Here is a 24,915-nt window from a genome sequence, read left to right as displayed (position 1 = left end):
TGTGAGGTGTCTGAATCCCTCTTTGTTCCATTTGATTTTATTCACACTCTTTCAGGTGTTAGTTATATTCTGCCACATTGTTTGGACCTCTGTAAAAGTGATTACCCTGTTTTTATATAATTAACTACTCCTGTTTAAAGTAATTTACATTCTGCATTCTTTTAGAAGCTATATAGATATCTTCTCTGATAAATGTTAGAATGCCTTTAAATTACTAGAGTCTATGCAAAAAAACAAGCCAAGAGGCTGAAAGATCTGGAGGTGAGAACTTGGAAGGGCAGATTGTCTGTCTGCTGTTATTGTTTTGTTATTCCATGGAAGCTGCAAAAGAATCCCCATAGAGGCTTCAGGGGCTTTGGACTGCATAGGGAAGAAGGGAATGGATCTAGAGCCAAACCCACGAGATTCATGCCACTAATAATATTTGGCTGAGCCTTTCACTGTTAATAAACCCTCTTCTCCTCCCTTCTATGGAGCGAGCCTTAATGCGGGTGTTGTTGGAGCAGTGGGAATCGAAGAAAAGCACAGTATCTGCAAATGAGGACGGTTGTGGGAACTAGTGCAGAGGCACTGGGCCTCCTTGAAAAAAGCACCAGCCTTCTCAGATGTTGAAGAACTGTTGATTTTGGGAGCTGAGCCCCCATTTTCTTCCATGTGTGGCAAACCACTGACTCACCACTGGTGAGAAGAATTTTAGTAAATGCCATAAATGGAAATTTTCAGAGTCTTCTTTCCTTGTGCAAAACAAACCTGCATACAGGACATTAAAACCCCAAGCTAGAAGGCAGTCATCCACTTATTATGTAGAGGATTGCATAGAAAATATGTCACAACCATGCTTCATAATCTGCACTGGCTGGCAGTTAGTTTCCAGGGATTGTTCAAAATGTTGTTCTTAACCATCATAACCCTAGATGGCTTGGGGCCCAGTTACACAGCAGTCCTGGTGTAGTTTTCAAGTGATACTATAGGTTTGCAATCAGGACGGGCACTGAAGTTGGATTTCTTTTCATTACAACATGAGGGAACTGCTAACAGGGCATTCTTCAGGAACACCCTTCAGCTCTGCAATTTGCTCTCTCCCTTACTACACGATCTACCCTGAGAAAGAGCTAAAGCAGCCGAGGAGAGAGAATGTGACTGTGTGAGTCACCATGTTCATTCTGTAAAAAGCAACAGAGGGTCCTGCATTTCTTATGCTCTTGCATCTGAAGAAGTGAGGTTCTTACCCACGAAAGCTTATGCTCCCAATACTTCTGTTAGTCTTAAAGGTGCCACAGGACCCTCTGTTGCTTTTTACAGATTCAGACTAACATGGCTACCCCTCTGGTACTCGACATGTTCATTTTGGTTCCACTGCTGCTCTGGGGAAAGGGTGAACTTTATTATGTCTATTGCAAGGTCAGTCAAGACTCAATTCCCTCCCTGACCATTCACTTTTAGGGTGACCAGATGTCCTGATTTTATAGGGACAGTCCTGATATTTGTGAGTTTTTCTTATATAGATGCCTATTACCCACCATCCCCTCTCCCAACTTTTCACATTCACTATCTGATCAGCCTATTAATTTTTGTGGGGTAGAGGTGAGTGTAGCACCTCTGTGGAGACCGCACGGCTCTCTCTCTCATCCCATAATGATGGTAACCAGCACAAAAGATGCAGGGGGCATCTTTTGCCCCCTTTGCTCTGTTGCACAAGAGCTAGGGCAGTATTAAGTCCTGGGTTCGTTAGCACTTTGTGCAACTTCAAAGCCAATTCCTCCCTCCTCATTTGGAAAGATTATGTGTAATGAGCTAGATATGGGGTTTACTTTGGTGGGTGGGAGAGAGAATAAGCTAGTTCAGTTCATAGACTAATGATTGGAGCTTTCATGCTGAATATGATTATTTTAAGTTAAGTTAAGAGTACTTGCGCCATAAAAATCTAAATAAATAATGTAATCAATGTGTATAATTCAGTCCAAATTATTGATTGTTCATGTATAACCCAAATTAAACACTGATCTGATACAAAGTATGCAATTTATTTTCCATGTTTAATTAAGCCACTAATAATTGTATCAGTATACACGGGTGTATAATTTTCCACAGAAACTGATTCCTTTGAGCATGTTTCTCCTACAAATCAAATTCACAAAACCTCTGTCTTTACTTTTTACTTCCTTTTCTATTATACCTGCCTACAAAAATAATTCAGAGACCACAGTGCTTACAGTATAAGAATTGCATTTGCTTTAACCTGAGTATTTGTTAATCAAGAAGTAGTAGTAGTAAAATTGAATGAATGAATTTTCGTCAATGCCTTTTGGTTTATGCATTTACTTCAATGTCAGTTCCTTAATAGGAACTTTTCAGGGTAATTAGCTTAGCATGCTGGCTTTTAAAATACCCTGATCCATAATACAGAAGGATGGGAGGGGGAACATCAGAAAAAATACTAGGAAAATAGGGGTACTGATTGCCCAACACAGAGTGCTGTACTTGCAGGAAGAGTACAATCATATTAAGAAACCCAGAGATTATCAAGTATTTGACAGCAGACTTGTGTTAAACCTCATACTGCTAGAGAAGTTTTTCTGATAATGCTTTAAAATTGTGTCTAAAGTCTTCAGGGTAAGAAAGGGGTCTGAGAGTAAGACAGGTGATTTTCCAAGGAAATACTCTTGAAATAGCCAGCATAGGAGGAAGCTCAGGCTATGGTTGTGTGCTTTTTCTCACATTCATAATAAAGGAAAAACCTAGGAAAGTATTTTGGATGCTATACTTTGTTGAGAGTGGAGTGGGGATGCTGCCCTTTCAGATATTTCCCTTTTAAATGGTTCTGTGTATGACTATAATAATGTAGGTTCTCACCTCCAGAATAGCCCCCACTATCATTGTTGGCATTGCCCCACATACCTCCTGGTAGTGCAACGCATAGCAGACAGTGTATCCCTGCCTCAATTTCCCCTAATGGGCTGTCATTAAGGCTTTTATGTAGCCAGCAGTGCCCCTTCAGAGCTCTAATTTATTTACCCAAAGGCTGAACAGACGTGCAAGCAAATCTTTGCCCCAGCATCTTAGTTGGGAGGTGTGTGTGTGGGAAAGTTAATACTTCCTGTCTGCTTCACCCGTGTCCATCCATCAATCACTGCCATCCAGGCTCATCACCAGGAAGGCCCTCTTGACCCACGACCCTCTTCTGGAATCATGCCTCCTGCCTTCACCTAGGGAAGGTTTCCTTCTCTGGACTCAGGGTCCTTACGGATGCCAAAATTCTGCAGCTCTCTCTGGAGTTCCCCAGCAACTTGGGCCTCTTGCCCTGTTTGGTAAGGTACTTTCACTAGGACCAGGGCTTCCTAGGGCTTTGCCACTCATAGCCCTTTCAGAACCTCTCCTTCAAGGAGCACCTTTCCTCGGTCTCCTTTTCTGGTGTGCTCTCTTACCAGCTTCCCTGGAAAATCCCTCTTATCTGGCTTTTCTTTTGTGTGTTCTGGGTCCAAGTGTGGTGCTGCAGGTGGTTCCTGCCTTAGGCCAGAAGTTGTGGTCACCTACTCATAGCTCAAAGTTCAGTATCAGTCTCCAAATAGTTAACCAAGACTAACAAAACTCAGAATGTGCCTCTCTGCACCTTTAAATAAATGAACAAAACTCAAAGGCAAGCTCTCAATTGCAGTACTAAAGGGCTATGCCCTGGGGTTCTACACCAGCACTGAGGAGCTCCTCCCTTGTCCCATTCTCACCGCATACCACCCTAAGAAGCAGCAGTCAATCCTTCTTAACTGACTTGCTGGATCCCAATTGGCTAATGCCTCTTCCTGGCCTTTCTAGGTCTCTGGAGGACTAATTTTTGTTGGTAACCTGGTCTGAGTGGTTTTTCCTCGATCAGGACATGTCAGGGCACTGCTATCTCCAGCAGGAGCAGAGAAGGACTTATAAACCTTTTAGTTAATTTCTTAAAGCAATTAAAACATAAAAATAACCACTTCCTTTTTATTAAGACAATCTGAAATATACAATAAAAGTAGCTGATGCAAACAAAAATCTGAGTTATAATAGTAAAAAATAAAGTGGTATTTACAGGGCTCTTTACCCATAATATTTTTCACCACCTGAGATGTGGTCTATTTCTGTTTCTAATTTAGAGAGTTAGAGAGTGGAAAACAAACTGCTTCAGTATAATTAAACATCCAAGTGACACCTTGGTACACAAATGAATGCCCTAGTTATTCTCTGTTGTCTCAGATCATTTTCTGCAAAACTTTTTAACAATCTCATAGCCAGGTTTAAATGAGATTTTAGTTGAAATCAATGGTCATCAATTGCAATTGAAATTGATCCAATTAAACAATAGATTGCTTTGAATTAGTGTAATTGGACTTTTCAAATTAGAAGGGAGAAATTGTGGTCAAGAGGAGAGTAACGTAAGCATGTCACATCTTAACTTATGGACCATATATGGCTCTTGAGCCATGACAAAATGCCAGTGAGCATACATATTGAGGGCAGTTTACAGACTGTGAAAGGCTTTCAAAATCACAATGAATACTTTAGGTAGCACAGAGAAGACAAGTTTAAATTTAAAAAAAAAGAAGAAAGAAAGATATCTCTAACTTTCCTAATGGCTTACACTCTCTTTTACTAAGAAAAGTAAAAAAAAAAAAAAAGTACATCAACAACCTTAATGTGACAAGAGAGATGTTTTCATTGCATTTATTGTAATACAGTTTCATGAAACTGGTAAAGAACTATTAGTTTCCCTTTGCCATGCCATACTGCAATAACTGCTATGACAGAAAGAAGTATTGTAATGCAGCTTGCATTGATTTGCTGTCAAGTACTGTATCGCAGAGGGACCTGGAAAAATGTGATCGGTTATTAGCAACAAATGTACAGCTAGCGCCATGCATGCTGACATCTAGAATTAGGGTTTTGCTTAACCAGAAATCCCAATTCAGCAGGAGTCAAAGTAGCAGAGAGGATGGCCACTAATAACAAGTATTATAAAAATAATGCTTGGCAATTACCAGTTTCTTACAAATAAAGAACATAAAGAACAAATAAGATGACACATGTTAACATGGTCTGCAATCGCAGAGGATTTGTGGAAATGACGATGATAGAAGGAGCACTCATTTTGTAGTTTAAGGACTTTAGTGTGAAGGTTGACATATTCCATCTCTTCTGAGTGGTGATATTTTGTCCTCCTTTGTGCCTAAAAAGAGCAGCTATCCTATTTTGGGACACCAGTGTAGATAGGGTCTGATCCAAAGCCCACTGAAGCCAATGCAAAGGTTCCGATTGGCTTCAGTGGGGTCTGGATCAGACTCTTAACTCCACACACACATGGTCCAGTGTGTGTGTGTGTAGGTTTAGGGGGAGAACACAAGGAGCCTCCCTCATCCGTTTCCTTATAAACCCTGTGCAAGGAGAGTCGAAACTGAAAGTGTGGCCAATGCAACAAAGTCTTGCTTCACTCCCTAGCTGAGAGCAGAGCTGGCCTTTGGCACCTGTACCCGTTTTGACTTCAAGGTGCCCCATTGCAGAGGGAGCTCTCAATGGATATAGGTCTTCAAATGAGTTTAGCCTGATACAGGGTATTAGTGCTCCTGTTTCTGGCCTAAGGTATTTATGTGCCTAACTTTAAGTATGTAAATAGCCTCATTGATTTCAGAAAGCATGTTCTTAAGCCCCTTGTTGAATCAGGTCTGTAGTGGCCTCTGAGCCCCATATAATCTTGTGTGAACTCTGGTATGAAGGCATCTTTCAATACTGTCCTTTTATAGTATATCAGAGCGAGTCAGGATTAGTTTATTATTTGACCTCTTAGGGTAGTTATGTGTTTTTTTAGCTTTACCAGTGAAAGCATATGGAAATATACCTTGTAAGCAGAATGTATGAAATGACATTTATTTATAGTAATAATATGGCATATTCCATGCAGCTTATTGTAAAACACTTTAAAAAATTAAGTACATTGTTAGAGGGCACATAAACAAAATTAAAATGGAGGTATAAACCAGATTACAGTAAAGGGCTCAATGGAACAGAAAAAAAAAAAAACCCTTAACATTTTTTATTCACTGTACTCCATATATAGTCCATGGTTCTAAAATAATTAGAATTGCACATTGCCTTGAAAAAGAATCTGTTGTCTGTAAAGTTGTCCATGATGTATTATGAAAGAATATTTCAGCATATGTATTTTAATTTAAAGTGTCCATTATACTCAATAAGTAATGAAATTTAATATTCAGCCGTGCAGGTTGTTTTTAATCATAAGTAGTATATACCCTCAACCAGTAAATGCTTATTACAGGTCATTTCAAATTCCACGACATCCTTCTAATATTAGAGTGCATTCCAGATCTTACCGTAAATGCTAGAGGAGTGTCAGCAGGTGTTTTTGTTTTCACCTTGGCTCTATTCATTTCTGTTGGTGAAATGACATATCTATATTCCTTCCAGTTATGTATATCAATCATCCATGTAAATAACATTGGCAATAGCTCTCCCTTATCTCTATGCACAGTTGAGTCACATTGAGGTTGAAGTGCTATATTGTTCTCCTGGATCAATGAGCAATTTCTCCCACCACAAGTAATAGTTTGCTACAGAAGTCAGAATGTTCCTAACACTGCAGGGTGGCAATGCTGGCCTGCCTGGATGCTCTACTCATGGCAAGAGACCCAAGGCAGGAAAAACAAGCCTAATGGTAAGGAAGAGGGTGAGCAAAGCTGTGCTACCTTGGGCAGAGCCTGGGGAAGAGCCTGAGGAGGGTTTTCAAATTCTGTACTTATTCTTCAGAGTAAGTTACCGCCAGGGATTGTCCTTTTTAGATATTGCTCAGCACAATGGAGCCTATATCCTGACCAGAAATTCTTGGTGCCACAATAATAAATAATAAACAATAATCATAGAATCATAGAATATCAGGGTTGGAAGGGACCTCAGGAGTTCATCAAGTCCAACCCCCTGCTCAAAGCAGGACCAATTCCCAACTAAATCATCCCAGCCAGGGCTTTGTCAAGCTGGGCCTTAAAAACCTGTAAGGATGGAGATTCCATTACCTCCCTAGGTAACCCATTCCAGTGCTTCACCACCCTCCTAGTGAAAAAGTTTTTACTAATATCCAATCTAAACCTCCCCCACTACAACTTGAGACCATTACTCCTTGTTCTGTCATCTGGTAATGATAATGAATGAATTAATAATAATGAATTAATAAGTGATGCAGAGGGGCTGCTATTCCAGCCAAGAGGTTGAAGAAGCAATTGTGACTGGGCATTGCGCAACCCAGTTCTCTAACCCCTTTTAAAGGAATAGGTTTTTGTATCTTCAGCTCCTTCATTTGTTACATATATAAAGACCAGTTACTTGGGTTTTATGCTGGTGAAGTGGAAAGGCTGCAAGGGCTGGCCCTACATTTTCAATGCAATTACTTAATGTTTCATGGCACAGAGGGCAGACAAGATTCTTTAAAACTCATTCTTTTATTTGTTCTTTTCTTCCATTTCTGCAGCTATTCAGATAATGAAAAATATAGAGAATATGTGATAAATGTGTTATCTGAATGAGCTCTCTCTCTCTATACATAGTCTTTGTGTTTTATATATGACATACCTTTTTAACCGATGTATTTAACCTCTATAAATGTGAGAAACAGTAAGATTACAAAATCAAGTAGTTTTAAAATTGCATTTAAAAACATTTCAAAATGCCTGATTAGCCTAAATATTTAATAAATCTGGAAAATGTGATAGAGAAAAAATAGTCAACACATGGAATTTTATGACAGATAATCTGTTTTCTACAGAAATCCCTCTTTATGCAGTGTAACCTCTGGCATGATGAACAATTTACCAAATCTAAAGTCTATGTGCCTTCTTAGTAGCAGATGGCAGAATAGTGCATCAGTTGAGACCATTTCTGAATGCTCTATTGGTATTTACAAAGATAATTGCAATTGTTTATTAGGCTACTTCAGCATTTCTTATTTAAAAGTAACTCAGCAATGTAAGTATACAAACAGGATACAAAAAATCAGTTTTGCCATGGATGTCAGTGGAGCCAGGATTTCACTAGTCTGTAAAATAGTGAAAAAACCTGTGATAGTGTAACACTGACAGACCCCAGTTGGCGGGATTGAACCTGGGGCCTCGGGAGCTTAGTGCATAAGTCTCTACTGCATGAGCTAAAAGCCCACTGCTTATTAGCTAAGGCTGTAGAGCAGACTTATTTTCTCTCTCTCTAAGTGGTCTCAGTGCCATTAGATGGAACAGAACACCACAGCCAGAAGGTGTGTGAGTTACAACAGCTCCTAAATAATTTTTTTTTAACAAATAAACTTAACATTTTGCATCCTAAGGATCTCTCAGTTGGCTGTACATCTCTCTGTTGAGAAAGAAGTGGTTCAGGACTATTTAGAAAAACGGGACGAGCACAAGTCCATGGGGCCGGATGCGCTGCATCCGAGGGTGCTAAAGGAGTTGGCGGACGTGATTGCAGAGCCATTGGCCATTATCTTTGAAAACTCATGGCGATCGGGGGAGGTCCCGGATGACTGGAAAAAGGCTAATGTAGTGCCCATCTTTAAAAAAGGGAAGGAGGATGATCCAAGGAACTACAGGCCAGTCAGCCTCACCTCAGTCCCTGGAAAAATCATGGAGCAGGTCCTCAAGGAATCAATTCTGAAGCACTTAGAGGAGAGGAGAGCACTTATCAGGAACAGTCAGCATGGATTCACCAAGGGCAAGTCATGCCTGACTAACCTAATTGCCTTCTATGAGGAGATAACTGGGTCTGTGGATGACAGGAAAGCAGTGGATGTGTTATTCCTTGACTTTAGCAAAGCTTTTGATACAGTCTCCCACAGTATTCTTGCCAGCAAGTTAAAGGAGTATGGGCTGGATGAATGGACTATAAGGTGGATAGAAAGCTGGCTAGATCGTTGGGCTCAATGGGTTCCATGTCTAGTTGGCAGCCGGTTTCAAGTGGAGTGCCCAGGGATTGGTCCTGGGGCTGGTTTTGTTCAATATCTTCATTAATGATCTGGAGGATGGCGTGGACTGCACTCTCAGCAAGTTTGCAGATGACACTAAACTGGGAGGAGTGGTAGATATGCTGGAGGGTAGGGACAGGATACAGAGGGACCTAGATACATTAGAGGATTGGGCCAAAAGAAATCTGATGGGGTTTAACAAGGACAAGTGGAGAGTCCTGCACTTAGGACGGAAGTATCCCATGCACTGTTACAGACTAGGGACCGAATGGCTAGGAAGCAGTTCTGCAGAAAAGGACCTAGGGGTTACAGTGGACGAGAAACTGGATATGAGTCAACAGTGTGCCCTTGTTGCCAAGAAGGCTAACGGCATTTTGGGCTGTATAAGTAGGGGCATTGCCAGCAGATCGAGGGACATGATCGTTCCCCTCTATTCCACATTGGTGAGGCCTCATCTGGAGTATTGTGTCCAGTTTTGGGCCCCACACTACAAGAAGGATATGGAAAAATTGGAAAGAGTCCAGCGGAGGGCAACAAAAATTATTAGGGGGCTGAAGCACATGATTTATAAGGAGAGGCTGAGGGAACTGGGATTGTTTAGTCTGCAGAAGAGAAGAATGGGGGGGGATTTGATAGCTGCTTTCAACTACCTGAAAGGGGGTTCCAAAGAAGATGGATCTAGACCAGGGGTCGGCAATGTTCGGCACGCGGCTCGCCAGGGTAAGCACCCTAGCAGGCCGGGCCAGTTTATTTACCTGCTGACGTAGCAGGTTCGGCCGATTGCGGCCCCCACTGGCCGCGGTTCGCCGTCCTGGGCCAATGGGGGCGGCGGGAAACCGCGGCCAGCAGATCCCTCAGCCCACACCGCTTCCCGCCACCCCCATTGGCCCAGGACGGTGAACCGCGGTGAGTGGGGGCCGCGATCGGCCAAACCTGCCACGTCAGCAGGTAAATAAACTGGCCCGGCCTGCTAGGGTGCTTACCCTGGCGAGCCGCATGCTGAACGTTGCCGACCCCTGATCTAGACTGTTCTCAGTGGTACCTGATGACAGAACAAGGAGTAATGGTCTCAATTTGCAGTTGGGGAGGTTTAGGTTGGATATTAGGAAAAACTTTTTCACTAGGAGGGTGGTGAAGCACTGGAATGGGTTACCTAGGGAGGTAATGGAATCTCCATCCTTACAGGTTTTTAAGGCCCAGCTTGACAAAGCACTGGCTGGGATGATTTAGTTGGGAATTGGTCCTGCTTTGAGCAGGCGGTTGGACTAGATGACCTCCTGAGGTCCCTTCCAACCCTGATATTCTATGATTCTATGATATAACTTCCACATGGTTAAAGGCATGGTTGAAGCCCATTGTTTTTGCACTTTCAGCATCTTACTCTGATCTTTGTTATCTTGGTGAAGTTTGGAATATCTCCATTGTCTTCAGTAGAATCATTGTGGATTTTCACTGATGACATCATGATCACTAGGTATCTTAATGCCTTCAGTACCTGCACATACCTGCAGTATTCCACACTCCGGAGTGGCTCATTGCTATTGGAGTATGTATAATTTTTTTTTATTTAATTAAAAAAATGTGTGATAGTTTACTGAACATATCTTTCCAATATGAAAAGTAACTCTTAGTAAAAAGTTCTATTTGGACTATATTGATCATTTGAAATTGTAATGGTCTCTTTCAAAAGATTTCTTTGACTATTTGGACCTCATCCCATGCCTTATGCCCCCCGTTATTACCCAGGTAGTGCTTGAACAGCAAGTCATGACTGGGCTCTAACATAGACAGGTAGATACCCAAGTGGAGCAGTTTTATTTCATGATCCTTTACTTCATTCACTAGAGTGGGTTGAAAAAAAATTGGTCAAGGGGAAGGGGGAATAAAGAGAAGAGTTTGCAGAAAATATTTTTATTTATACCATTTTTAATCAGTATATTGAAACTCTGCCAGCCGGCTCTGCCTTTTGCTCATCTAAAATTGCTGCAGAAATTGAGCACCATCCTATAAATCCTTGCAACAGTAAACATCCTTTTGCAGTCAAAGCTTCCATTGAAGCCTGAGATGGGACTGGAGGAGTAGGCACTTGGATAAGAGAGTAGAATATAGGGCTTTTCTCATTAATATTTTGTTGTGGTACACATTGCGTAGCCGGGTCTTCTTTCCAGAGATAATGCACTGCCATATCTGATCTCTCTAGCAAGGCTGTTTCCTCTCCTGGGTCAATCAATCAGAGATGTTAGAGATGGAAAAGACCTAATGGGTCATCTAGTGCAGCTCCCTGGGAATGTACCATTATGTAAAAAAAAAAAAAAGAGAGAGAGAGAGAGAATGTGAGTGAAATAAATTGGGTTGTGCTTTTTTGAGGGTCGGGGGGAGTGGGGTTATGTCTTTGATTAAATAAGCATATTCAACCATTAAAATACTCAAAATTCATTTAACATCACTAACTCCCTAATATTGTAGTTTGTTTCATTAATTAGAGTTGCGATGGATTTTTTGTGTGTTCATTATGAGGGCCATTTCCTGCCTTCGATTTTTTTCCCCATAGAACTCCCCATTGATTTCAATGGGAAGCTCAGCACATACAGATCAATGTTAGGATATGGCCCACAGGTGGTAGATGCTAAAAGCAACAATTAAGTAATGGATAGCTGATTGCATACACAAGCAAAGGTGATGGGGAGCACCATGCCATCTAGGATTTCAGAGGTTTCAAAGTAGTTTTGAGTTGAGCCATGTGTGTTGGGTAAATGGGTAGGGAGAAGATCAATATAGTTTGGAGAGAGAGAGAGGTATATGGAGATGTAATCAGTTCCTTGAAATGTTAAAGGTAGTAAAGGTTTCTTTGTGAGTATTATTTTTAAAGGGACATGCCGTAACCAAGTCGTGTTTTGTGTTATCCAACAGTTACCCATGCAGTTCTGGTTATGGGAAATTTTACAGTACAAGTCTGCCATAAATCCCTCTACTATTCAGTAAAACATTTTCTATGTCATTAAGTGATTTCTGTATGTATCGGACCATCTCAGAAAAAATGGTCATTGCAGAACTGGTACGCATACTGGGTGAGCTGTAAAATGATTGATGCTCTGTGTATCTGAAACAATATAATTATCCACATAGCCATTCCTTTTTACTATTATCCTTTCTATACCTTTATCAAAGAAACCCAAGACATACCTAGAAACAAGATGTTGCATCTATCCTATTCAGACCTTTTGTATTTCCTCTTTTTAATAATAATTAAAAAAAAGACAAAGTAAAGATCATATTTGATTACTTTATGCAAAACCCTCTCACTGGTACTTCAACACAGAGTTATACTAGATTGAGCTGTGAAAATCTAAAAAAATGGATTCTCATATCAACACAATCTCTAAAGAATATATATATTGTGACAAAGTTCCTCCTCTATCTTGGTGGGTCCTGCACTTATTGGCGGATTTTCTTGCCTCAGAGATTCACCATGTGGGTTGGGGAACAGCCCAGAGACCTTCCCTTCTGGAAGAACCCACAGTCCAGGTCAATTGGGAGGTTTGGGGGGAACCCGGGCCGGCCCTCTACTCCGGGTTCCAGCCCAGGGCCCTGTGGACTGCAGCTGTCTATAGTGCCTCCTGTAACAGCTGCATAACAGCTACAATTCCCTGGCTACTTCCCCCTGGCCTCCTCCAAACACCTTCCTTAGTCTCACCACAGGTGTCCATTCCTCCTGGTGTCTGATAATGCTTGTGCTCCTCAGTCCTCCAGCAGCACACCCTCACCCTCAGCTCCTTGCGCCTCTTGCTCCCAGCTCCTCACACTCGCACCACAAAGTGAAGTGGGCTCCTTTTAAAACCCAGGTGCCCTGATTAGCCTGCCTTAATTGATTCTAGCAGCTTCTTCTTAATTTGCTCCAGGTGTCCTAATTAGCCTGCCTGCCTTAACTGGTTCTAGCAGGTTCCTGATTACTCTAGCGTAGCCCCTGCTCTGGTCACTCAGGGAACAGAAAACTACTCATCCAGTGACCAGTATATGTGCCTTCTACCAGACTCCTGTACCCCACTGGTCTGGGTCTGTCACAATATATATTGACCAGTGAATTAATTCTCTTTTCAATGTCAAACATTTAAGAATGTTCAGTAATGTGGCTTATAATATATTTTAAATTTCTTTTCATCATATTCATTTCATAAAGATGTTCATAATCACATAGACCTTACTAAGCAAAATTCCTACTGAAATCACAATTATTGTTCACAAATAATATATACTTAGCATATCATATATGTATATATGCTAAGTATTTATATGCTAAGTATATATTGTTTGCAAACAATAATTGTGATTTCAGTAGGAATTTTGCTTAGGTAAGGTCTATGTGATTATGAACATCTTCATGAAACCTTCTATCTATATAGAAGCAGAGAGAGAGAGTTTCTAATTCTCGGTGTGTAACTGGTCACCTATGTCACATGGTGTTGTTTTCACCTGTAATTGGATGAACCAATCTTTTTTTAAGCAGACAGGAAATCAAAGAGGTTTCAAGATAACAACATGAATTTTTGTCAAATTTTTACATGAGCACATGCTTGCATCAATATTCAGACACTTTTACTTTCTGCAAAAGTTTCTTCTGAACAACACTAACAAAAAATGCATAGTTTGTGTTCATGACCTTGAATCCCACTGAAGCAAATCAAGAACTTCTGCATGAAGGAATGTTCACAAATACATTTTTTTTCACTGTTGGCCTGCATCCAATGAGGAGACTATGATGTTCTGTGTTGTAGTTAGGAAGTTGTAACACTACATTCTTACGATGTGTTGGGTATGATGGCAATGTAATACAGTGCTAGTATGAACACTTTGACTTGCACACCTAGGATGAAATCTGATGCCATTGATGTAAATGTGAGTTTTACCTTTGATTTCAGAGGAGCCAGGATTTCTCCTCTGGGTTTTGGAACAGTTGAAATGGGAGTTGCACATATGTATTGTGTTGGAAAAGCAAATGACTGTATAATTTTTGCCAACATTTTAGGAAGTTCCACACATTTTTTCTTCATTTCCAGCCTCATTTTTGGGATTCAGACCTCTCAAATATATAACTGCCAAGACGTGTGACCTTTTTAAGGGCAGAATATCATTTCCGTACATCTTTTAAGACAGAGCTGTGTAGCTCACCTCAGTCATCAAAATTGTATGAACATCTGAGTTATACTCTTCATAAGTGATAGGAGAACAGAACTTTTTAGATGTAACATAGATCCCAGATCAGGTCCCTGGACTGGCAGCATTAAAGAAATAAATAAAACACTTCCTAAACTTGATTGGCTTTTTAACTTGCAGCGGAAGATGATTTACTATTGCATTCTATGAAGTAGTCCTAGTTCCGATTATATCCACTTCTTTGACAGCCTTTTGCTTACAATATTGTAAATCATGTTAACTTTAAATAGTGAAATGTCAATTTAATTTAACAGCTCATTAAAAAGGTGTTTATTTTAATATAATTGTTCACTCTTAATTTAATCCAAATAGCACATGTCTGAATATTCAGCCATAATTTCTTGAATGAGCTATGGGAATGATTAATTTATGGATGACCGCCATCTGCATGTGGTAAAATAATCTCTGATACTGTTTGTAGTTTGTGCTGTCACTTCCATATTACAGAAATGTTGTGATCCCAAATTATAAAGGGACAAAGTGAAGGTTGGGAAGGTCTTGGAGGATAGTAAGCATAGAATATGGCATAAGTGTAGAGTTAAGGATTATAACTACTTCATTTGAAAACTTTCATATTTTGGGGGTCTGTTTCTTGGAAATACAAGCATTTTACAGAACTTATACACTGTTTGGATACACATTTCAATCTTGCCTATTTCCTCATGACATTTTTGATTTAGTAATATATTTATGTTCTATTGACTGTTATAGAATTAACTCTTCACCTCGTACTGATACTGTTATAGGAGATGGCCGCCTCCAAAAATCCTGCCATCCTCCTTGTCCTATACCCTCTAAGAAAAATCACTTGATGATTTGGGATAGACAGTATTAACATCTAGCTCACAGGTAAGAGGATGGCTTATATGCCACAGAGACAGGTGGCTTCATCACCCTGCCATAGTGGCAGCATTAAAACAGGTGTCTGGGCATATAAGAAAGGGTTTGAAATTAACCCTTTGCTTGCCAGACACAGTTTGGGATCCATCCTCCATGTCATGCAATCCTCATAGTGGAAGAAAATCAGAGACAGGTAATTCTAGGAATCCAAAGCAGGCTTTTCATCAGTCCTTTCACCGGTTGCCAATAGAATTTCTCGTACTTCTACAAAAGGTTATAATATAACTCCTATGTGAACAATTGCTAAGTGACACTATCATTGACATATAGTATTTCACCTTGACTGGATAACAGAGAATTCCTGATGCAAGGAGGTTTTCAAACATGCTTTATAGCTTTATCAGGCTATCTCACAGATAATTTTGTAGCCGAGCATATACTGGGATTTTGTCACTTGAATCAGATCTATAAGTAATGAGGATACCTAAAAGAGCACTAAATCCTCCATAATTGAATATCTAGGAAAGTAAATCCATTTGACATTGTTCATTTCTAGGGTCAAAACCATTTAACTTAGGTAACTGTCTTTCTTTCAAATTTGCTCATATTTCATTCCACTGGGTGTCATCCCTGGGTGAATGAATGGTGACTATTGAAAAGCAAAACATTATACAATTTCATTATTGTGGCTAAGACAACAATCTAGCTTTATTCATATTTCAGATTGCAACAGGGATTTAATTGTAGATGAAGATCATGTTGAATATGATGAAATACTAATCACACTGGCTTGAGTGAGACACTGTTACACACAGCTCTGCCAATGCACTTCAGTCCTGACCTGAAAGAGTTACACTATTCCACTGGAGCACAGGTTTCCAATTGTGTCAAACTGTGTGGTGTTTCTGTGATGTGGAGAAAGGAGAGTATCACGAGATAACCACAGCAATCTTTACACACAATCTGAGCCAGAATTTGAGTCTCCATCTTCAAGTAAGGAAAAATAGATGAACTCAATTCACTCTCTCTTTCCAAAACTCAAATTCTGAGGGAGAAGAAAGAAAGAAAAGTGTAAGTTCTTTGATGTCTTACCCAATGTAGTATCCTAACAATACTGCTGTACCTATGTAAGAAACTGAATGTGCTGTATACTATGGCCATTCAGTGCTACATATCAGCAATGAGAATAGGATACAGATCCTATTATTCAAAAGAGCACACTCCTTTTCCACCTGAGGCAAAACAGAATATGAGTGAGCTGTTTGCAGTATTGCGCTTATGGTATATAGTGAACAGTTCTGAAAACCTTGATTAGAGTACTAAGGTCTGTGAGATCACAGATTTAATAAGGCTGAATGGAGCAGCAAGCATTCCACTTCCTTTTAACAGCCTTCTTATAGAGCTGGGAAATGAAGGCAATTGGGTCTCCTTGCTGGCCCCATGGCAGGAGAGTTTTAAAACTTTGGGGACAAAAGCCTGTTGGGGATAAAACCAATTATTTTGTTGGGAAAGCAGTGACTTTAATCATGATTTGCCTGATGTTCACATGATCCTGAGACTGTTAGAAAGGGAACTTTAGGGGACATGAACCCCGCTGAGCCAGCAGTCTTGTTAAATTTTGCTACAGCCATGCAAACCGAAACTGCCATGTTTTGCACAAACTTATGAAAGTTTTGCAACTGCAACTTATAGCTGCCTGAATGCAACTTGTTCACAGATGGAAGCTTCCTTAGATTTCCAGTGCTCCAAGCAGAAATATGCAGTTTGAAAGTCCATACAAATTGTTGGGTGTGATTGATGCAACACACAAGCAGGATGTCTTTTCAAGGTATTCCAGGTTATAGAGGGTTACTTTGCAGCTGGTAGCCCTGCTTTGAACTGCATTTTGTAATTATGATTCTAAAATAGACAGAATATTTTCAGATAAAAAGATTGGGGGAATATTCTAGTTGTAAACGGGCTAGGAAAGAAAACATTTATAGCTATAGCTATATAGATAAATGCAAACATGAAAATGTGAGCACAGCAAACATAAGAACCCTTTTCCCTATCTGAATGGCTGTGGCTTTCACTGATTGTGTCATGTTTACCATTAAGATCTGTGCAGCAAGGACTATGGGTCCCATTTACCATTTCTTTTCATATTGTATAGTCATTTACTGCAGTGCAAAGTGGGTAATTAAATCCAAAGCTGTTTCAAAGGGTTTCAGAGGGATCTCACAAGACAGGATGACTGGGAAACAAAATAGCAGATGAAAATCAACATAGGTATGTGCAAAGTAATGCACATTGGAAAAAAATAATCTCAACTATATATACACATAATAATGATATCTAAATTAGCTGTTACCACTCAAAAAAGAGATTTAGGAGTCACTGTGGATATTTCTCTGAAAAATTCAGTTAAACGTGCAGAAGCGGTCAAAAAAGCTAACAGCATGTTAGGAAGCATTAGGCAAGGGATAGAAAATAAAATAGACAATATCATGATGCCACTATGTAAATCCAAGGTGCACACATACATGGAATAATATTGTGTCCAGTTCTGGTCTCCCCAACTCAAAAAGGATATAATGGAACTGGAAAAGGTGAGAGAAGGGCAACAAAGATGATCAAGGGTATGGAAAGGCTTCCATATGAGGAGAAACTAAAGAGATTGGTCTATTCAGCTTAGAAAAGACACAATTAAGCAGGGGAGGGGGAGTATGAGAGGTCTATAAAATCATGAATAGTGTGGAACAAGTGAATAGAGATATGTAATTTACCCTTTCCCTCAATACAAACACCATGGGTCACCTGAATAAATTCATAGTCAGCAGGTTTAATGCAAACAGGAGGAAGCCACTTTTTCTCACGACACAGAATTAGTCTGTGTACCTCATTGCCATGGGATATTGTGCTGGCTAAATGTGTAAGTGGGTTCAAAAAAGAACTAGATAAGTTCATGGATGATAGGTCCATCAATTGTTATTAACCCCATGGTCGGGATGACCCTAAACCTCTGAGTGCCAGAAGCCAGGAGGAGAAGATGGGGTGGATCTCTCTAAAACTGCTGTGTTCTGTACACATCCCCTGAAGCTCTGGTACTGGACACTGTTGGCGACAGGATACTGGGCTAGATGGATGACTTGTCTGATCTAGTATGTCAGCTGTTATGGGTATAAAACACTGTTCTAGTTTGGTAGCATTATACAGCACTTCATACTGCAGTAAATAACTAGGCAAGGTGAAGGGTAACAGTGCGGTAAATCTGCCCCAGGTGTATTGCATTTGTCTGTGGAACATCTAACACACTAGGTGCTATGAACAAATAATAATTTGAGAAACTTTAGTGTCTGTTGGAACATGGATATATGTAAATGACAAAATAAGGCAAATAAACCTGAATTGGGTTTTCTTTTGTGATTGTTTTCTTTTGTTTGTTATTGTTGTTCTGCTTTTTTTGAAATGTATAGCTTTAAAGATCTGGATGGCTTCTAAATCAACATTGAACCCAGCTTGCTTTCCCCCGCCCCCATCTGTAGCACTATCAATGTGCTGTGCTAGTGTGTATGTGGGAGAGAAGCAGAGGAGGTTGGAATTAATATTTGTGAAGTCTGGTAAAATGTAATTGATGGTTTTCTGTTTAGAGGGAAAATGTGAAATGTTTTCATCAAAGCTGAATAGATGATGATAGAGGGGGACAATGGAGGAGAGTAGGAAATCCTCTTGGCAGCAGTGGATGTAATTAAGAAATTTCCCCCACACACACATTTGATGATGAATGAATATAAACTAGAGCACTCAGGGAATCAAACGTAGTCTAAAAATGTTGGAATATTGGGAGCTGGTACTGGCTAAGGAGCCAGATTCTTGGCCAATGTAAATCAGCATAGCTCCATGAACTCAGTTCGAGGCATGCTGATTTACAAAGCTGAGGAGGTGTCCCAAAGGGTCGAATCCAGGATCAATATTGGTTGAGATTAGATCTCAATCCAACTGTGCATATAAATTAAACACAATCCTAAATACACTTAGGTCCCATCCAAGTCAATAGCAAAGCTCCCTGTAACTTCATTGCCAGAAGAATTAGACCCATAATGATGCTATAGGATCTTGATGAGGGATAATACACACTGTAACTGGTGGGTTCCCCATGCTTAGTATTAGTTAAGTAGTGGAAGATATAATAAGAAAAGTGAAGTTGTTAAAAATGCAAGACAGATAAATCTTTAATAAATTGCCATCTCAGACTTGAATAATCACTATAGCCTTTATTAATCAATTACATTTCCCACAATAACACTGTCATTTAAGATAAGATCACATTTGGCTTTACAAGGTCTAACAGTGATGCCACATGACATAACTCTTAACTACTTTTATCCATCCTTCAGTTACCATTTAAGTACTGTGTTAATTCTTCGTCTTTCTTCCACTGACCTGACAATATAAGTTACTCACCTATTGCTTAACTGTTAAGTGTATTCCCCATACTAGAAATTATTTATAATAGTGACACATGGTGTATCATTTATTATGTCCAAATGAAAAGATCTAACCAATGTGTCTCCTCTGCTCTTTAATCTTTTTTGTTGAAAGCTGGTACGTCTCTGTTCAGATTACTAAGGAGAATGATTGAAATGTTTCTTTTAAGATGATGATTCCCCCCTGCCCATCATGTTGAAGGCATAGGAGCATATCACTTGCATGCCATGGCTGTATGTCATGCTGAAAGTTAATCACACAATATTTCCTCCAAGATAATGGTAAAAGTGAGGATATCAGAGTTCAGTGACAGCCACTGCTTGTAGATGGAACCAACCATAATTTAGATATTTCTAAGATGTATACTGGAATTGAAAAATCAGTCTATTGCTAAAATAGGACATAATCCAAAGTCCACTGAAGCCAATGGAGGCAGTCTAGTGACTTCAATAAATTTTGGATCACAATGAACATATCTGAATGGACTTGAGAGGTTGTTACAGTCCTCTGTTTTCAAAACGCAGAGCTGTATCTGTATTTGCATATGTGAGGAGTCATGTTCTTGTATGCAGATGAACAAAAGCGATTTCATAAACCTAAGAAGGAAGAAAGATTTATCAGCAGTCAAGATCTCCAAAGCCAGAAATACTGCATATGCCACATCATTAGATAATGTCTTTCCCAAAAGAGAGGTTCACTACCATCATTGTACAAAACCAAAGATGTTTTCAGAAAACATTAAACAATAATGAGTATTCCCCCAAAAAATCTTTTTATCAAAGATAAGAAGCATTAAGATAAATGTATATAGCTTTTATGCTTGCATTTCCCTATGGGCACAATGTACTTTACAATAATATTTTGTACCAGTGGTGAAGTGAAGATATTGTTAACGGTACTCTGTTCTGTTTTCAAAAATACTTCAGAAAATCCAGAAAATGAAAAGTGGACAATGACAGGACACAATGGAATGAAAACCTGTTTCAAATTTGCTGAAATTTGTGCAGGTTTGTTTCTTCTCCATTTTTTGGCCAGGTCTAATAACAATCACAGCTATGCTACAGATCAATTACAGTATTTAATGTTGAACATGTATGTCTTAGCTTGGGAACCAGCAGACTGCAAATGCTAACATGACCAGGTTTTTGCCCTCCTGGTTATAGGAAATGGGTGTCTTATAAGCAATTCAGCCTGAAGCATACCCCTAGTTTGTGTTCTCTACGTGGAAATGTGTGACTGCAATATTCATGACTGTTTCTACATTATTTAAGCATGCGTTCTCCCTGATGTTGGTATCCCTAGTCACTAAATACACTGCACTAATTAGGTCCCACAAGCTCGTAATAACCAGATTACGTATACATATTACAAAGACTGTTTCAGCATTTTATCCTATAACAAATCATGATCTGTATTGCTTAAGTATCTGAATTTAAATTATACAGTGATTTGAACAAGCATCATACTCATCTGCAATCTGACAAATAAAATACACTGAACATGTGGCAAAGGCCCACACCCAACTCTCCCGCTGAACAATTGTGGAGAGGTGTACACATTTTCACTGCATTTTCTGGTAACATTTTAAACACTGCTACCAGTTGGCATTTGCCTAACACCAACACCTCCAACTTCAAAAGCTAGTATATTAAGACACACAAAGTACTTGTGCAGTAGGTAAGCATTAGCTCCATTTTACACATGGGGAAATAGAGGGAAAGAGTGTCTTGCCAAAAGCAACACAGGAAGCCAATGGCAGAGCCAGGAACAGAGTCCAGATCTCAAAATCATTCCTCTTGGGTAGGCTGTGTGTTCAAAACAGCTGAAAAGCTTGTGTCCATGGGAATTTTGCCTGAGTAAGGATTGCACTTTTGAACACTTTATTATTATACTACTCTGCTAGAATAGATTAGTTCCTCTCATTTGTATTCTGATTTCGGAAGCAGACACACATTTTGCCAGAACTTGATATTTTCATGGCTGAGCATCTGGTTACTCAGTGAGAAAATAAAGCATTGAAGGTTAGAACAACCCTAGGAGGATCAGCAACATCTGCTAAAGTGAGATGGATATGTGGCCCAGGTGAAAATTCACAAGGTGTCCTATTATAAATAACAAGACACCTTCCTAAGCTAATTATTTTCACTACCCTATTATTTTTCTGATGATACTTTTTTTACATGATGAACTGACATCACATTATACACAGCAAAACAATACAAAGGAAATAGCAGGGTCCTTAAAAAAAGCAGACTGCAGACAGAAAGAAGACATAAAATATTTGCATTTGATTTATATGATATTCTGACAATAATATAATCTTTCTGTAGACACGATCAATTAAGCAAGTGTTTTAACTCATGTCATGACTCTTCAGAGAGGTAAATATGTGCAACACAAATACTTCATACCATGATTCATCATCTGTGACCTCTGGACACCATGACTGACAGCCCTCAGAGTGAAAATTTAACATGATGGAGATAGAACATTTTCAACGGAGAGCAATAGGCTGTGGAACTCTCTGCCAGAAGAGATCAAGTTGAGATACATTTGAATAAGCAGGCTTTCTCTCAAAGGAGTAGCAGAAGATGTACAACCAACTGACCTTGGATAAATAGAAACTAGCAACAACAAAAAAAGAATATAGGAGAGGAGAATGGGTCCCAGCCAGGCAGAATTAGGTGTGTGTGTTATATATGATCACATCACTATATTCTCTCTTGTTTTTCTTGCTGACCCCATTATGCACATTGGCTGACCTGAGGTTTTGGGGAAGTGTTAGTGATATGGTTCCATGGGATATACCCAAAATTTAACTGACTATTTACATAAAAAATATTGTGGGAAGTTTGGGGAATCTAAAGATTTCTCCTCCGACTCCTACTGCAGAGGTGGATCCCATCTGATCATTAGCAGTCAGTTTGCACCAGTGTATGTAGGTTTACATGTTCAGGGCTATTTTCATAAGGAAAGGGGGTACAGGCACACTTTAAAAACAAAGAAAACAAAAGAGGAGATTCTCTTCTATGGGAATGTGGGCTGGCTACGTTAACAATGGGATCACAGCCCCCTTCACCTCATCTGAGACACTCTTCAATAGCAAATTGCATTGACATTATAAGAAGATACAGACATACTTTCAAAACCATAAATGTATAATACCTAATATGCATGCACAAGTCAGGGTTGCACAGGTATATGCTTTCCAGGTTGCTGATTTGCATATGCTTGTTAGGCTTTGTGACAGTTGGGTGCAGGCCCTTTGAAAATGTAGGTCATAATTCCTGGTTTTTTCCAAGAAAATGTATATTGCTGAATAATCTCCACACTGAAGGATATTATTCCAAGTACTAGACTTTATCATTACTATACTTCTTTCACATTGACATGACTGCATGTTATTTGACCTACCAGCGGGCCCTGAGTGACAGTATAAAAGACAAGTGAAGTTTTACTGAAGCAGTAAATATTCTATACAGTATTGGAGTAAACCTAGTCACATCTGAGAAAGATTTACATTTCTAGTAGATGTAAATTAACTGTCCAAAGAAAATGAAAAATATAGATGTCTCTATAATTTACTATCAGACCACCTTGAAAAGTTACAGTGTACACTGGAGTGATTACCAAGATAGCCCTGCTGATGACGAGTTTTAGATTCGCTGATGATATTGCTTTCTATTTAAATGAGTGAAAGAATAAATAATGTAATCTAAGAGGCTGTTCTTGTTATATTAAAAATATGCAGGATCAGACAGACCTGACAAACTAGAGTTGGGTAGCCTTATAAGAAGGAGACTATTAATTAACATCTAAATAGCAGAGCTGATTGCAGGAAAGGATATTGCATTAATTACTTACAAAACATGGTATCACTGCCCCAACCTCCGAAGTAAAAACATTCTAAAGTGAAAGACAGAAATACATAATTAGAGTGATACCTGCAGAGATTGTTCTCTATTGCACTCACCATTATATCCACTCTTCTTGCGAGGTGTTCATAATTTTGCTAAAATAAAATTCATTCCTGCTGAAACTTATGACTATACACTTAGATATGCATGTACAACTCTCACAGACATCACTTGGAATTTATCTGTGACAGAATATGGGTTGCAGTATGAAAATCTCAGCCACAGAACACATTTTTGAAGTTGAGGAAAAAATGAAAAATTTTGGCTCAGCCTTGTTTGAGTTATAAATTTATTATAAAGTGGGGCACTAGTCCTTGAGATCTGTGCGCGTGTGTGTGGGGGGGTCCTATCTGAAGCCTGTTCATGTCCACTTTGTTTTTACTGTTGAGCATTTTTAGAGTTTTTAGGAATTATTATTCCTTTAATAAATGCACAAAATTCTGGGAACGAAATTTTCAGTGGCTCCGCAACCTGACCTCCACTTCTATTCTCATTTGTGCACACACCTGCAATTGAACTTTAGTGAACTAACGTCTGCACATGAAGTTGCAAGAATGTAATGCATGCACATGCAGACAACACTTGTTAGGGATGTCTGCACTTCGAGCAGGAGGTGTAATTCCCAGCTGGAGGAGATCTACCCTCACTATCTCCGATCAAACTAGCACACTAAAAATAGAATGTAGCCATTGTGGGAGGAGAGGAGGGAGGGGCTAGTTAGCCTAACTCTAGGCACATATTCAGAGACAGCGTGCGTATATCCACCTCCAATTCCAGTGTAGATGTACCCTTAGAAAAAAAAAACATTTAATTCCAATTGGTTCTGACATGAAAATTCAGAGTGAGTTGTCTTAAATCTGCTTGCACGGAAGTCAATGGGAGTTATATCATTGACATGAATGAAAATAGGAGTTAGACCAATACTGAGTGCTTTTCAAAATCTAACCTTCTCTCTTTTATTACTTACGTATGGAAAAACCCTAAAATAAAATTCTGATTCAATAACAGCTGAGAATAGCCATTTGAAAGCAAAATTTGGTCTCAAAATATACAGTAACTAAAACATCTAGAATACCATTTCATTTTGCTGCTATATGTTTCTATTTCTAAAATAGATGTATTTTGTTCCATAAAAAGATCCCATTTTATTTTTATTTAACTATTAAAAACACATTAAAGAAAACAAGCACTTTCAAAGCAAAAGCTGAGCATTTTTGCCTTAGGGAAAATGGATTACCTTTCTTTGGTGGTGGATAAAAGCTAATCAAAGTTTAATAATCAAATAAATATTTTTTTTCTCACTGGTTAATGTTTAATATGAGTATAAACCTATGGGAATATTTTATTGATCAAGGTATCTAATGAGTTTGCTGTATTCCATTTGCTAATGTAAACATTTTATATTATAGAAATGCAATTTGTGTTTATTGCTTTGATAACTAGGAAGTCAAGATCTATATAATGCTGAAGAAACAAATAATCTACTGTTGAAAAATTAAA

Source organism: Chrysemys picta, chromosome 14, assembly GCF_011386835.1.
Source record: "Chrysemys picta bellii isolate R12L10 chromosome 14, ASM1138683v2, whole genome shotgun sequence".
NCBI classification, from domain to species: Eukaryota; Metazoa; Chordata; order Testudines; family Emydidae; genus Chrysemys; species Chrysemys picta.
Note: the sequence above shows the minus strand (reverse complement) of the source record.